Genomic DNA, 11,784 nt, shown 5'->3' with positions numbered 1-11,784 from the left:
TCGGCTTTAGGTGTATGCTGTTCATTTTTTTAAATATATTTGTTGAAAACGATATGAAACTCAGTCTTAACATTCTTCTTCAGACCATCTAAACAGTGTACCAAGCTTGTACATGTCACACAATTACTTATGTTATTATTATATTATTCAACGTTGATTCTGTAATGATGTGTTAATAAATGCATATACAATGTCTGCTGAATAACTGAAATGGCATGCAATTTATTGATAATCAATATAAATAATTATCTTCAAATCCTGCTTTTGCATTTAAGTATTTAATCACCCACTCATATCTTTGTTATCCAACGTTTCTTGTATTCACATTTTATTATTGAATTCAGTACAATATTGAATTGACTTCAAATATAAAATGTTCAATATCTTAAGCGAAAATAATTTGGCAAACAAAATGCTGATACTTAAATCTATTTCATAGCATAAATATGTGTATTTACGATTAGATTTATGTGGGTTTTATATGATGAATTGTTGTTTTAAACGTGATTGAAAATTTTATCCAAAAATGCGTCATTCGCATTAATTGAAACAATATTCAAGATTTAACTCATTAAACTAATTTGTAACGTTGATATAATATCAATAAAGTTTCATTAGATTAAATGAAAAATCATTTCAATACATTGGTTCTTATTGAATTTATATTTAACATAAATTTTACATCAATACATTTCAATAACTATACATTACTATACATTATATTACTATATATAATATAAAAATATATAACATGCGTAAACTACGTAAGTATATTATTCCTAACAAACCATTTAATATACATTTATAACATTATATCTTTAAAACAAACCTCAAAAACATCATAATCAAAAGATACCAACTCAGGATGCATTTGAAACACTATTAACAGTCATATATCTTTGAAGGGAAACGGAAACGTGTTTGTTTCTTTTTCTCATTTATCATCCAAATTACCCCAAATGCTACAAACATCTTTGAAATCTACACTGGAGCAGATGGAAAGGACCATAGTCCAAAAAAACGCGTTTTGACAACCTGCAGCGCTTATCACGCGATAATCTGCGCAAATGATCCGAGTGTATAGCGTATAAACCTCACTTGTTCAACAAATCCTCCATTATGAAAGTGACGTGCATTACCCCACCACCCAGTATTTCGCTAACGTGTCGATTTTTATCAATGAATGTCAAAATGTTCAACACGTGTTTGCTTTTCACAAATGCTACATTTACAACAAATACACGAAACTGTATACTCTAGCACGACTCTAAACGCACTTCAGGGAAACATGTGCCCGTATACTGTATAGACCAAATAATGTCAATGTTAATTCGTGTCCATTTATATTGGACACCACAAAACGCGAGTCTTGCTCTTCAGCTGGAAATTTCTGTTTAGGATATAATCAGTTGGACGCTATGCACCGAGATCTGTCCGGTTGCTTAGCCTAGAATAATGCATGCAGTTTTTGTGTGCAAAAACGATAATTTTCAAATTAACAATGTTGTGATTTTTATCTGTTTGCCGCAAGAACAATTAACGTACATTTTGACATTTGTCAGATTGTTAAGTCCTGATGATTATGACGACGAAGACAAAGACGAAGACAAAGACGGTGACGGTGATGATGATGATGATGATGATGATGATGATGATGATGCTACTGTGCTGCTGCTGCTGCTGCTACTGATGATGATGATGATGATGATGATGATGATGGTTGTGGTGGTGGTTGTGCTGGTGATGGTGATGGTGATGATGATGATGATGATGATGATGATGATGATGATGATGATGGTGGTGGTCATGGTGGTGGTGGTGGTGGTTGACCCCATGACCCCGAAGCGAACATGATCTAGATTTGATGATAACAAACATGCTGACCAATATTCTTTGATTTTGGACCAAAACAGTGGCCTGAAGAGTTACAACAAGTTATTTTTTTCATTCGACCAAGTTTCATTGATTTTGGACAGTATTGGCAAAAGTGAGAAAAAAAATCGTTTTTATTTATGTAAACGAGAGACCTAGATTTGAAACTCTTAATGATATAAAATCGAACATGGATTATGCTTAGCGGTGTCAGTATGACCAAATTTCATTGATTTTGGACCAAATTAGTGGCCTGTAAAGTAATCACAATGTGTTTTTTTCATTCGAACCAGTGACTTTATTTTGACTATGTAGAAAATCATTGTGGCCAAGTTTCATTGATTGAGCCCTATTTAAAATACATTCTGACCCAGGTCCATAACCAAATGTGTGGCCTGTATATATACATGTGTAGTGTTGACACGATTTCTTTCTTCCATTAATCTTTTGACCTTGACTTTGACTCTTATGCTTCATAATTAGGATAGACCTAGATGCTATACAGACGAGCATTCTGACCACATTTTATAAAATTAAAACCAAAATGTTGACCTACTTAACTCAAGACTCGAACTTGACAACGATGTTTTTAAAGTATTTCTCTGAATTAACATTGATACCTTAATCGTGACACATATGCAATATGCATTCAATGTACATGTATGTAAAAATTATGCATGCGCTAAAAATAATCATGAAATTTTGCATGCACATCTGACGTTAACCTGTTGCATCCTTGTATGTATCATTTGTTTGCTAATATTTAATTCATTACCATCTTTATACATTCTGTTCAAATATCAAGGATATATTGTAATAGATGACGGTCGGACGGACGACGACCCTCTAATGATAAAAAACTCACCCTTAGGTGAGATGGAAAATATGTTCTACCTGTTATCTTATACACTTGTGTTTTGACAAACGGAAAGGGATAAACATTTACTCTTAAAAAAAATTGTAGTGCCAATAAACAAATAAAGGTCGGGTGCACGCGTGCAAAAAATAAGAGTATGTCAAGATTTTGTTATGCATTAATATTGAAAATTATTTCAAGAACAGGATTTTAATACATTTTAAAATCAAAATAAATAAAATTAGTGAGGTTTGCTTTTAACATAATTTTAGGCAAGGAATGTAGGTAAATATAGTGCTTAATGAGTTCTATACTATGTGCTATTTGACGTCACAACTGCTACCAAGCGCAGCAGCATTTGCTTTCGGTTAACTTCCAATAATATTGTATGAAGCATGGCATCGTCTACAGTGTCAACAGGACCTATATTCGGTTCACCCATTGTATTGGCCATAAAGTATTCTTTATATCCATATAATTTATTTACAATTTGAGTTTCAAAATTATTAAGATGAGAGGTGGTCTTTTTGCTTTCTCCAGTCAAAACAACGAACTTAAGCAATGGGTCTACACATAGACAAAATGTTTAAGATGTTGAACTTTATAAAATTGCGATATTGTTTCAAGATCAATTTTAAATTGGCGAGTTGTGTTTCATCTTTCCTCACATTTGCGTCCGGTTACTATGATTTCCTTCAACTTTCTCCTTTAAGTTCGTGTATTCATTCGGAAGTATTCAGTTGTTATCATTTACAATATGGCCGAAAGCAACAACAACACTAAATAACTTCAAACATATGCATAACATAAGCATAGTTAAGGATAACGAGTTATTGTACAAGAATAAAACTACAATTAAGTAATTGTCAATAACTGATTGTACTATCGATAACCGGTTATTGAGTGGAACCGATTATCGATAGTCAAACTGGAACCGATTCCCAACACTAATATTCAGCCCTCATGTTTGTCTAGAATACAGCTCAGTATTTGCTTTAACATGTGTTTTTTTAGCCTAAAGGAGTGTATCCATTTCTTCAATTATCTTAGCTCTGTATAAACGTCACAAATCGTATAACACCGATTTGTTTATTTTCCCAACTCTGTGTTCAAAACTCGCAAAATAAGTAGCAACATAATGAAACTAGGGCACTTAGATAGTTTTAATTTACGGCTAAAATCGACTAAGATATTTATTGAAACGGCCCCCAGTATTTTTATGTACCGGCATGCTTTAGGACAAACTGCGTTAAAGGGCATAGACAAGGTCCAAACATAGGTAAATAAGTATTTCCTTAAAACTAGAATTGTCAAAGCGAGCTAGTAGGAGGCCGATGAAACATCATTTTATATGATTAAAAAATATAACCGTTTATTTTAAAAAGTCAAGATAAATATACCGACGCAATTTTTAAAAATAATTAAGATCTATGTAGTAGACAACCCTAGTAAATTTCGAATTTGAAATTTGCACAAAAACTGCGAAAGATGCAAGCCTCGTAAGCTATGTGATACATCAGTAGGTAAGATTAATAGCGTTGTACATAACGATGTCAATTTTATGTAAGTTTTTGACATTTTTATTTTTTTCTTGCAATTTCATCTGGTGTCTATTCCCTTTAACAAAGGGAATGGTTTACGTTTTGTAGCGTCAGACATCGAAGCAAATATTTGGTATAGAATGTGAACAAAACGCTTGTTACAATGATAAATATGATAATAAGAGCTCAAAAGAGAGCTCTATAGCTCTCATTTAAAGATGTGTAAACATACTTAATGTTTCCAAATCCTTGATTAAGCCGAAATATGATTATGTAGCTCCTAATTTAAAGATGTGTAAACATATTTTGTGTTTCCAAACCCTTGGTTAAAGCGACCAGAAAATCCTTTCGATTCTTAAAACGTTGTATCTTTGGGTGCCCAGTTGGTTTCTGCTGCATTATTTTGTATGTGAGATTTCTTGTTTTCAACAATTAAAGGTGATTTTTTCAAGTCTATATGCTTTCACCCCCATCCGTTTGAACTTTATTTAAGTATCGGAACTATCAGTTTTCGAATTTGTAACTTATGAGAGGTTTTTCCTTTTAAGTTTAAAGTCCTTTTATGTGCTGGACCTTCTAGAGCTTCAAAGGTTTTATTAAAAGAATCACCAATGGAAAACATTAATCCAAGGCATGTTAACTGATGATTTTTTTCAATTTCTTTGACCACTTTTGTAGGTCTTTCTCAGATTCTAAGAATACAACAATATCAAATGCGTATACCAAAATTTACTTGCATGGAAAAATGAAAGGGGATAAGCAGTATCTTTGAAGTGTTCCTTTTGACCATAAAGAGGTACATGTATTAAATTTTATTAAGTAGCTTTTAAACTTTATGCTTCATTTTACAACGCAATATGGCGATCATGTACCCATGTACGCCATACTGAATTATAATAAAAGATGTTAGTAGTGTCTTTGAGTAGTAAATCGAATGCATTTGTGAAGTCAACAAAACAAACATTTAACTTATAATGTTGTTTAAGAGTGCGTTCGATTAAATACATCTACGCTGTTCAACAGCTGTTCTTTTCTATTTCGAATAACTGAACAGCGATATTGATCATTTGTAATGCTCTCTGTATGATATTGTGAATGTAAAGACAAAAGCACTAAGATATTATCTCTTATTCCCACTTATTAATGTTTACAAAGTACAAAATAAGCAGGAATAACATAAAATGAATATTCAGCAAAATTACATAAATGTCATTATAATTACAAACTTTATCTCCACGATAAGAACGGTAGAAATAAACTCCAGAAGTTCTTATTACACATGACATTTAAGGCAGGCAGTATTTTTACAAACACGACGTACGTACATGCTTATTTTAAGCTAAGGAGATTGATAAAGAGAACTCAAAGTGCAATGAAATCGTTTAAAAATCTATTATGGAATACTGATACTGATTATGCTAGAATTCTATAAAACAAGTTGTTGTTGTTTTTTTAGAAGAAAATTAAAGAGAGGAAAGAGAAGCAAGGTTGAGGTCATTAGTGTAATCGATAAATTATTATCAAACTTTATACTTTAATCATGTGAATAAAGAGGTGTACATTATCAACAACACAATGAAAACTACAGGGACAATCCTAGTCGTCAAACAATCATATTTAAACCATGTTAAAGCTGCACTCTCACAGATTTACCGTTATGACAACTTTTTTTTATTTTTTGTCTTGGAATGAGCCAATATTTGCGTAAATATCCGCAAACCAGTCATAAACGACTGCTGACAAAAGATCAGATCGTAGGTTTTCATATTTCCGTTCGAAAATTAATGTTTCATGGCTAAAAGCGTTACTAACGGTTTAAGAAAAATGCATAAAACATCAATATTTGAACTTAAATATAAAAATCTGCGATCTCATTTTTTGTCAGCAGTCTTATATCACATGTTTCCATGCATTTTTGCGTAAATTGGCTTGTTCCAAGACAAAAAAAATAAAATTAAAATTGTCAAAACGTTCATTCTGTGAGAGTGCATCTTTAAGATGCACAGCGTCTTCTTTTACTCTTCTGTCAGGATATCGTCAACATCAAGGACGTAGGGTTATTCTGTTAAAGTTTGCACTGAGTTTATCATTAGTCGTCTTTGATTTGGTTGTTGATATATAAAAAGAATGTCATATGTGGTGTTCTCGTATCCAACACGAAAGAGAGAGGAGGGAACATTGTTTTTGACATGATTCAGGGAACTAAAATCGGACATGTAGCCGGCGTTTTCCATTCGGACCTGTAGCCGGCACTTTCCATTCTGACCTGTAGCTGGCGTCCTGTAGCCGACGTTTTCCATTCGGACCTGTTGCCGGCGTTTTCCATTCTGACCTGTAGCCGGCGTCCTGTAGCTGACGTTTTTCATTCGGACCTGTAACCGGCGTTTTCCATTCGGACCTGTAGCCGGCGTCCTGTAGCTGACGTATTCCATTCGGACCTGTAACCGGCGTTTTCCATATAAGTACAGTTTATTTTTCTGGATACAGGTATAATTCTATATCAGCAACATCGTCAACGACCTTTGCTTTACGGGAAAGAGAATTCCAAGTCGAAATCATAGAAGGTTCAAAGTATGTAATATACAAAGACGTCCGGGCTCGAACATTTTAAATATAAGATGAGTTTCTAAGTGATCTTGTTGCTCTTCGCACTACTGTATGAGTAACCTAAATTCGTGGTTTGTGTATTTCTCGTCTAGTTTTAGAACTTTCCCATTCAGATTCAATTAGAAGCAAACGCAGACATACTAGACGATAAACAACCCTTGAACTAATTTCAAGAAATATATACTTAAACTTGATGTTGATAAATGAAAGATGTGTTTGTTTTTTGTGATTATCCTATGATAATTTTTAAGTTTCAAAACATTTAAAGAAGTAAATATTACGCAAATTGTAAATTAAAAAAAAGGGACCTAAGCTTGATATTGTTATAAGGGATTTAAGAAGTTTTGAGAAATTAGGGCCAGATCAGAGCTGTGGCCATTGATGATGTTTCCTCGCACACATTCCCAGACCATATGCAGAAAGCCCCTTTTCTCGAATTCCTTTTGCCTCTGACATTTGTAGTTTTTATTCTTGCACAATTTCTGGAGTGTCTAAAAGGAAGTTACTAAATTCATTATGTAATTGTTTCGGTAAAATGTTACGGATGAAATCAACAAATTGTATAAGCTTGGCGTTTCATACATTATAGCAAGTTGAATTCTTATTAAACCGTTTATATCAACTGGACGTAGGCGATTGTGTTCTTCTTAGATTCAAAAAGGGAATAGAGTTCAATAATGCTTTTTGACCATTCAGAAAAGAAATAGAGTTCAATAATGCTTTTTGACCATTCAGAAAGGGAATAGAGTTCAATAATGCTTTTTGACCATTCAGAAAGGGAATAGAGTTCAATAACGAATATAGTTCAATAATGCTTTTTGACCATTCAGAAAGGGAATAGAGTTCAATAACGAATATAGTTCAATAATGCTTTTTGACCATTCAGAAAAGGAATAGAGTTCAATAATGCTTTTTGACCATTCAGAAAAGAAATAGAGTTCAATAATGCTTTTTGACCATTCAGAAAGGGAATAGAGTTCAATAACGAATATAGTTCAATAATGCTTTTTGACCATTCAGAAAATCCATTGGAGTTTAATAATGCTTTTTGACCATTCAGAAAAGGAATAGAGTTCAATAATGCTTTTTTTTTACCAGTACCTTTCGCGTTGCAGTTGATCTCAGCTGGTCGAATACTTGAGTCCATGTCGTCACTGGCTTCTAAAAAATCAGCGTAAAACCTTTATAATATAGCAATAACACAATAGCACTAACATACATATACATAATTGATAAACGCCAAGATATCCAACGGAATTCTGTCGTCTGTTGTACAAGTACTCAAAAATAGCCTTCCGGTGCATCAAACACGATAAACTTGTGCCATGTTTTGCGGTACGTTTTCAAATCAAAACTGTATCTGCATTATGTTCGGATATGCAGATACAAAATCTGCATTATAATCGCACAAAATAATGACAAGTTAAAGAAAATGAGAATGCCGACTGTCGGAGCATTGTCAAAACTTATTTGAAACAGGTTTTTCGAAGTGTTTGAAGAAACTAGACCAACACTCAAACGGGAAAATAACGGGGAAGAAAAGAAGTGAAGAAATACAAAGAAAATCAGCTTGGTTTCAAGATGTTTGCGAAAAAAAAATCTGCTGCGCGTCGTAGCATTTGTGACGTCATATACCACGTTAGTCGGACATCATGTCAAGGACGTAAACACTAATGCATCGATGGTGAGGGGATGGTCATAAGTGACACTTAATTTATGAACATATATAACCTTTTCGCACTCACCCCTCTATGTATTACTGTTTACGTTCATGTCTCCGCTGATGTAGTTTCTGACGAATACTGATTTCATCATTAGGAAAGTCTCTGACGAATACAACCGCCAAATTTACAAAATGTCATTAACTGGTTTAATTAAGTGTCTCATAGCGGTTCGCATATGACTGCTGACTAGGATAGAGCCATTCGCGCCGAACACTAAGAATTTTATGAGTTGTTTTGCTCTGCAAAATCAATTAATTCGTCAGTCGGTCTGTGCCCGGCCTTTGCTGAATAAATGGTGTGTGTTTTTAAAGCAAAGAAAAAACAACTATGTAATAGCTAAAACATATTGTGTAAAAATCTTAATAATGAAGAAGGGCTCTTACGCGCAGTTCAAAATATTGCAATGTTTGAAACCAAACACACTTCTGTCACTTAAAACAATTATGACACCTCATTTATTGGTTTAATAGCAAACAAAATAACAACTTTATCTTCACTGACAAGCAGAAACGAACTTTTGGAAGTTTCAGGAAGCGATTAATGATTGACTGTATTCATATGAACTGTGTGTGTTCTTATTAATTATGCAAAGGCGTTACAGACGGTTATACGGCAATTTATTTTCTGCCTAACTTTCATGTCATCATTGTTGCTCTTTATAGAAACAACCCTTAACACATGATGATGATAATGCACCAAGTATTGCACAAGTGAAGTTTTCCAAAAACCGGAAATGCAATCTCAACTTTTGTGCGAACGTTTCAAGCGGAAGGGGACTAATTGCATTTAGCAGCATTTAGCGGAGCTATCATTTGGCTCTCATGCGTCGGATAGTTTTAATTGTGGTTTAATGTCTAAGAACACTTCTATCTACACGTGGGAAAAGTGATCAAACTGTTCTAACTTAAATCAGGTACGCAAATTTTAGGATTCACCTTAAGTGGTCTCAAGTAGTAAAATGAAATGTTCTTGAATTTATTATTTGTTAATATATTAGTTAACACACGCTCATCTCGTTATCTCGGCGTGAGAAAATGTGATTTCAGTGTAAATGTAGTTTGTCTTAAGCGAAAATGATCGTAGATATTTTTTTATAGAAAAGTGCCTCTCCTTGTCGGTAAACACCTTACTAACGGAAGTTATCTTTTTATTTTCAAGAAGTTTAAGAGTACGGCTACTTCAGACCGGTAAGTATTGTCGTATGCACTCAAGTGCTACATGCCACGAATAGAGGAATGTTCTGAAGCCAGTGATCAAAGAAGCCGCAATGATTTGGGGCAAAAGAAAATGTCTGGACCAGGCCATTTTAGACCGCGCCGTATTGGTAAGTTGGCCGTCTTGACCAGATACCATCTCACGTGATCAAAGCCGCAAATTATATTGGCGTAGCTTTGCGTAAACATAGCGTCGATGGTTGGCTCCCTTTCGCATGGTATAACAAAAGAAAAGGTCACCCTTTTGATATTCAGACTGGCAATTTAGAGAATAAAACTACTGGAAATGACTTTCATCAATAAAACCACGTGATGTGGATATTTAATCACTCTTGAATGAAATAAAACAAACATTAATATACAGTGATATACGCGTGACATGCGCGTATTTTTTTTATCTCGTTCAATTGATTTACTATTTAAACGAGTTCGTAACTTGTTAAATCGAATAAGAAACTCGTCTAAACGACTAACGTATACTTAAGTAGACTTAAAACCTCGTTAAACGACTAACGTATACTTAAGTAGACTTAAAACCTCGTTAAACGACTAAGTATTTCGTTAAAACGACATATCAGCCAAATATGATCGCGTAATTACACTCGAATTCGCGACATTGTTCGTCGTTCTCGTAAGGCGAGATTCTGATTGGCCGATTATGTCGTTTTCACGAGATATGTAACTTGTTTTAACGAGATATGTACATTGTTTTAACGAGATATGTTAGTCGAGATAAAATGGTAAAACACATTTGTCACCTCAATGTTACCTAATGGAAATGCAAAGTATTTATTGAAAACAGTTTTATAACATGAACATATTTTCTTTTCTGATCGTATCGGTAACCAGTCTATAGTTTTGGGGATTAGCAATTAAACAATTTATAACATTTATACATTTTCTTAATAAAAAGCGTTTAATTAAAAAGATGAATATATAGTAAACTTGCATCTAAAGAAATTATAATGATGTTTGCTCCTTTGGCTGAATTTATAATCAGTTTATTTATTTATTTTAAGTTCATTTATAACTCATCCTATATACATCGGCAGTTATATACTGGTTATCTTATACCACTCACTTTCTCATAAAAATCAACTTTATTAAAATAACATTTGGAGCTTTGCCTAAATCAAACCGCATTGCTCAATTGCTATTATATGTTTGGTACTGGTGCACTTTGTGGTCTATATAAATAAACGCCCCTTAAAAGAAAAAGAACACACGTGTTTTCCTAGTTCGCTTGGGGTTACACTTTGGCTAAATAATAATTTTATTTTCATATCAAAGGCAAATCATTGGCGTAATTCTCATGATAAACCTTAGGTTTTTTGGCACCAAATCTAATTTTACATAAAATCCCGGATAAAGCTTTTACGACAATTTTTAAGGAAAACTTCATTTTCACTTCTTTTAATTGTAAGTATCAATAAAAATATGAGCATTCAAATCATTAAATATCGTTAATTATGCGTCTCTGCCAACATTGTCTACAAATTGCTGAGCTGTCAAACATATATACATGTATTACAACACAAACCAAACGGTTGGACCAAATAAAATCATAAATAATTATATATATGCTAATATAGGGTGTATATTCAAAGTGGTTTTGTCGCCATAATTATATAAACAAGATCTTTATTGGTATTTTGGATTTTCTTTCAGCCAGACTTTTCTTTAAATACATTTTGCAAAAACATAAACAATGCTTCAAAACCAAGCATATGATGGTCTCATAAGGGTTAGGTATGCGTATTAAAATCCCATACAAATGTTAAGTAGCTTAAGCGAAAAAGTGACACAATAATCGGCCAACCTTCAAGCTTTAAAGACGACACAAGGTTGGCTTATAAGTAAGGATATGCCATGGTGCCAACGTATTCCAACTCTCTTTGCGGTCAACATGCACTTTGCACATGTTTATAGAATAGTAATTGGTGAAAATCAATCATGTCCAAGAGCAAAAC

The sequence above is a fragment of the Mya arenaria genome, chromosome 8 (assembly GCF_026914265.1).
Source record: "Mya arenaria isolate MELC-2E11 chromosome 8, ASM2691426v1".
Classification (NCBI taxonomy): Eukaryota; Metazoa; Mollusca; class Bivalvia; order Myida; family Myidae; genus Mya; species Mya arenaria.
This window is presented reverse-complemented; position numbering follows the sequence as displayed.